At 51.2% G+C, this 4,959-nt stretch overlaps 1 pseudogene; it reads left to right on the top strand.

The window, feature by feature from the left end:
* The first annotated feature begins 2,102 nt into the window (after window positions 1–2,102).
* On the top strand, window positions 2,103–4,329 carry LOC126946785 (tight junction-associated protein 1-like; annotated as a pseudogene).
* The last annotated feature ends 630 nt before the right edge of the window (window positions 4,330–4,959 follow it).

The raw sequence follows: 4,959 nt of genomic DNA, 5'->3' as shown, positions 1-4,959 counted from the left end.
CTGAAATCGCCTAGCCTGGGCCCTGCTCTCAGCTAAGTCAATGCTAAGACAGCTGATATGGTTTGGCTCTGTGCCCCCACCCAAATCTAATCTTGAATTATAATCCCCACGTGTTGAGGGAGGGACCTGTAATCCCCACATGTCAAGGGATGGAAGTGATTGGATTATGGGGGTAGTTTCCCCCATGCTGTTCTTGTGACAGTGAGTGAATTCTCACGAGCTCTGATGGTTTTAAAAGAGGCAGTTTTTTCCTGCACTCTCCCATCTCTCTCCTGCTATTTTGTGAAGAAGGTGCCTGCTTCTCCTTTGCCTTCTGCCATGATTGTAAGTTTCCTGAGATCTCCCCAGCCATGCAGAACTGAGTCAATTAAACCTCTTTCCTTTATAAATTACCCAGACTTGGATATTTCTTTATAGCAGTGTGAGACTGGACTAATACAACAGGTGAATGATAAGGTAAAATGCCCATATTAAAGGTACACAATAGTTTTCAATGTAATGTGTGTCTTCCATAGCATTAATCCAAAGATGTGACTGATGGTACAGTTTTCAGGTGCTTCTAGGACATCCTAGAGACAAAGCAGGGGTACTATTTCAGGCATCTTTCATAATACCAAAATAATTCATGTCTGTTCAGGACTCTACCAAATACTTTCTCATTAATTATTTTATTCCCCCTCCAGAAGCATTATGAGGTAGGTGATATTAATTCAGATAAGAATGAGAAAAATGAGGCTCAGAGAGGTTAAGTGATTTGTCTGACATCACACAGCTAGGAAATGACCACACTGCAACTGGAACCCAGCTCAGCTGACTTGAAATTCTTTGTGTTTTCCGTTCTGTCACATGGTCTTGTAATACTTTATTCCAAGAATTTTTGGAGTACTAACTGTGCCAAGTCCTGTGCGGGATACAGTAGGTGGGTGAAACAGGCATGGATGGCCTTGTCTTCACTGGAGTTTATTAAACTCTAAGTATGGTGATACAGACAAAATGAGTTAATAAATATATCTTTAAAATCACAAATTATGAGAAATGCTGTGAAAGCAAGTAGAAATGAGGAATAATGGTAAGGGAGCTTTCCTTATAGATCTCTTGGAGATGGTGACATTTAGGCTGAGGCCTGAAGACTGAGAAGGACCTAGTAATGAGGGGTGGGAGGAAGAGACCAGACCAGGTAGAGGATGTACAAAAGTCCTCGAGGCATGTTCGCAGTACACAGATCGTTGCCTATCCCACCTACTTCATGTCCTTGGGAGCCATGTTCTGTACACACATGTTCATAATGCTTGAGAAAGTCTTACCAGGACTTGTCACACTATCATGCCAGTCATATACAAAAACTCTCTTACACAATGTGTTCATTTCCTTCTTGCTATAGGAAGGCCGTTAGAAACCAGGCGATTCTTCAAGAGAACTTTGCAAGGTTTCTTGTGAAGGTGGGCATTTCTCTCCAAGCTATGCTTCTAGCCTCATCTGTAATATTCACAAATATTGTGTCCCAAGTATAGGATTGTGGATGGCTCAGCCAAACCCATCCCCACTGCTGGAGACACAGCTCACAGGGGCCACACTGACAAGGGACCACCAGGATGTGCCCAGATGGAACTTTGTGTGTGAAAAACAGCATAGTGAGCAACAGGTTGTGTGTCTTGGGTTTGCAAGAAGAGAGGATTTGGGCATCTTTTGCCAAGGGGGTTCCATCACACTATGATGATGCATACTTTGCAATTAGTGTTTCAAAAAACTCTTAATAATGCAAGGATCTTAGGTTAAGCTGTCTACCTGACTTACTGCTAGTCTTCAGTTCTAGATGTTTCTAAACCAAACGTTTATTTAATTAAGCCCTGGCTGTGTGCCCCTTTTTATACCAGGCCTTGAAGTAAATGCAGAAGTATAACCATCACAGTCCCTGCCTTTAATGAGACTGCAGTCTACAGGAGGAGACAAAACATACATATGTTTAACAATTACAAAGGGGCCCCGCCCCCGATGACGCGAGGCGCCAAGTGCGTGGGGATTCCCACAGCCCTGGCCATTACCTGGCCTGCCCCACAGCAAGATGGCGGCCTGAACGCAGCTGGCAACGGTAGAAAGAGCTGTTGGCTAAAGGAAGTGGAGGGGCCGTGGGATGTGGAGAGCTGGGGCTAACTCCCGGACAGTGGAACAGAAAGAGCTGCCGACAAACAGATGCAGGTGGAGGAGGTGTCACCTCCCAAAATGACCAGTGCAGCCCCTGCTAAGAAACCCTACCGTAAGACACCACCAGAGCATCGGGAGCTGCGACTGGAAATTCCCGGATCCGGGTTTGAGCAGGAGGAATCCCTGACTGACTTGGAAAGGATGAAGCTCTCGCAACAGGATAATGAAGAGCTTCGTCGGCGCCTGGCCTCGGCCACGAGATGCACTGAGGTGCTGGAATGTGAGCTGGAAATTGGGCAGGACTGCCTGGAGCTGGAGCTGGGCCAGAGCCACGAGGAGCTGGACAAGTTTAAGGATAAGTTCTGCAGGCTGTCGAACAGCTACATGGCTTCCTAGCAGACCAACCAGGAGTTGGAGGACAAGCTGCACACACTGATCAAGAAGGATAGGCAGACGCTGAACTGGGACATCGTGGAACTGAACAACAAGCTGCTTGGATGCCAAGAACACTATCAACAAGCTGGAGGAGCTCAACGAGCGGAACTAGGGGGACTGCAACCTGGCTGTGCAGCTCCTCAAGTGCAACAAGTCCCACTTCCAAAACTACGAGTTCTCCCATCTGCCCTGTGAGCTACAGGATGTGGTGAGCTACTATGCAGTGGTCAAGAGGCCACCAGCCCGGGTCCTGCTCCCAGCCTAGCCCCAGCGGCTGTGGTGCCTACTTTGGTCATTGCCCGAGTGTTACAGAATCCGGAGTCTCTACTGCTGAATTCAGCCCAGTCAAGCAGCGCTGGGCGCCCCGTGGCTGAAGATGTCTTTGTGCATGTGGACATCAGTGAGGGTGCCCCAGGTAATCCAGCCAGTCCCCCAGCTCCTGGCAGTCCCACCACCCAACCCAATGGGGAGTGCCACTCTCTGGGTACTGCTGGGGGCTCCCCGGAGGAAGAGCTGCCCCTGCCAGCCTTTGAGAAGCTGAGCCCCTACCCCACCCCATCTCCACCACACCCACTGTATCCTGGCTGCAGGGTCATAGAGTTCTCCAAGGATAAGGCTTGGATCCCCTGCAACAGCCCCCTGCCCAACTGCACTTACGCTACCCGCCAGGCCATTTCGCTGAGCCTGGTGGAGGAGGGGAGTGAGCGGGCCTACCCCAGCCCAGTGCCCAGCACCCCTGCCTCAGCCTAGGCCTCACCCAACCACCAGCCCAGCTCAGTGCCCCCAACACTCTGTGCCCCAGCCAGGTCTGTCACCTCTGAAGAGGACCTGCTGGCCAGCTGGCAGTGGGCATTTGTGGACCATACTCCGCCACCTGCCGCTGTGGCTCAGGGTACAGCCTTTGAATGTGATGCCCTCCCTGAGCTGCAGCGCCATTTTGCCCATAGCCCTGTTGACAGAGATGAGGTGGTCCAGGCACCTTCTCCCGGAACCAAAGAGAGTAGGCTTTTGCTTCCCAGGGAACCTGACTGGCTTTTCCAGGGAGGAGGAAGAAGAGCTGAACCTGCCCATCAGCCCTGAGGAAGAGCGCCAGAGCCTGCTGCTCATTAACAATGTCGCAGAGGAGGGTCCTGGCACTTCCCACACTGAGGGCAGGACCTGGCCACTCCCCAGCTCCAGCTACCCCCAGCGCAGCCCCAAAAGAATGGGGGTTCACTGCCTGCAATGCAAGGACAGCCTGATCCAGGCTCAGGAGCAGGGCAACCAGCTCTACTAGGGCCTCTGCTGGCCTTCCTGCCATTGCTGCATGGGAACTGCAAGGAGGCCCCACACCTTGGCAGCTCAGGGTCCCCAGTCCAAGCCCTTGACCTCCTCTCTATCCAGACCTGCACAGCTGTTCCCTGTGTGAGTGGGGTCAGGAGGTGGGCCGCACCAGGCCTGTCAGCTGCGTTGACTTTGACCACAGAGGCTTGCCTCATGGTTTTCCCCTTTTCTTAGAATATTTAGTCTCCAGAGGTAACATGCAGTTGGGTCTCAAGATTTTCCTCCAATCAGCTCAACCCAGCCCAGACTGGGCTGTTCTGGGGAGCTGAAGAGTTTATCAGTATTCATCTTCCATCGTCCTTTCATAGTCAAGTTTGTTATTTTGTTTTTTTGGGGGTGGATGTTGTTGGAGTTATTAACCTCTAATTTCTGTTTCCTACCTGTTTCCCTTCTCCCCAATCCTCTGCTTGAGTTGTTAGCCGCAAGGGGCCCAGCACAGCTGGCCTCAGGGATGAGGGAGAGGACCGACTCAGGGCTCTCCTCAGCTGTTTCCTCCCTCCCTCTGGAAGGGAGGGTGGGGTTCAGGGGTCTCAAGCTGGGCTCTGAGTGAGGCCTGGCCCCTCCTCCCAACACTGGCTCTAGACTGTTACTCCCAGCTTTGGGAAATTTTACTTTTTTTTTTTTTTCTTGAGATGGAGTCTTGCTCTTTGGCCCAGGTTGGAGTGCAGTGGCGCGGTCTTGGCTCACCGCAAGCTCTGCTGCCTCCCAGGTTCACGCCATTCTCCTGCCTCAGCCTCCTGAGTAGCTGGGACTACAGGCGCCCGCCACCACTCCTGGCTGATTTTTTTTTTTTTTTTTTAGTAGAGACGGGGTTTCACCGTGTTAGGCAGGATGGTCTCCATCTCCTGACCTAGTGATCCGCCCACCTCGGCCTCTCAAAGTGCTGGGATTACAGGCCTGAGCCACCACGCCCAGCCGAAATTTTCACTTTGATGACTATTTTAAAATCAAACTATTTTACTGGTTAAAAAAATTAGCCCGGCGTGGTGGTGCATGCCTGTCATCCCAGCTACTCAGGAGTCTGAGGCAGTAGAATCGCTTGAACCCGGGAGGCGGAGG

This window comes from Macaca thibetana, chromosome X (assembly GCF_024542745.1).
Source record: "Macaca thibetana thibetana isolate TM-01 chromosome X, ASM2454274v1, whole genome shotgun sequence".
Lineage (NCBI taxonomy): Eukaryota > Metazoa > Chordata > Mammalia > Primates > Cercopithecidae > Macaca > Macaca thibetana.
Note: the sequence above shows the minus strand (reverse complement) of the source record. Positions and strands in the feature narration are given on the sequence as shown.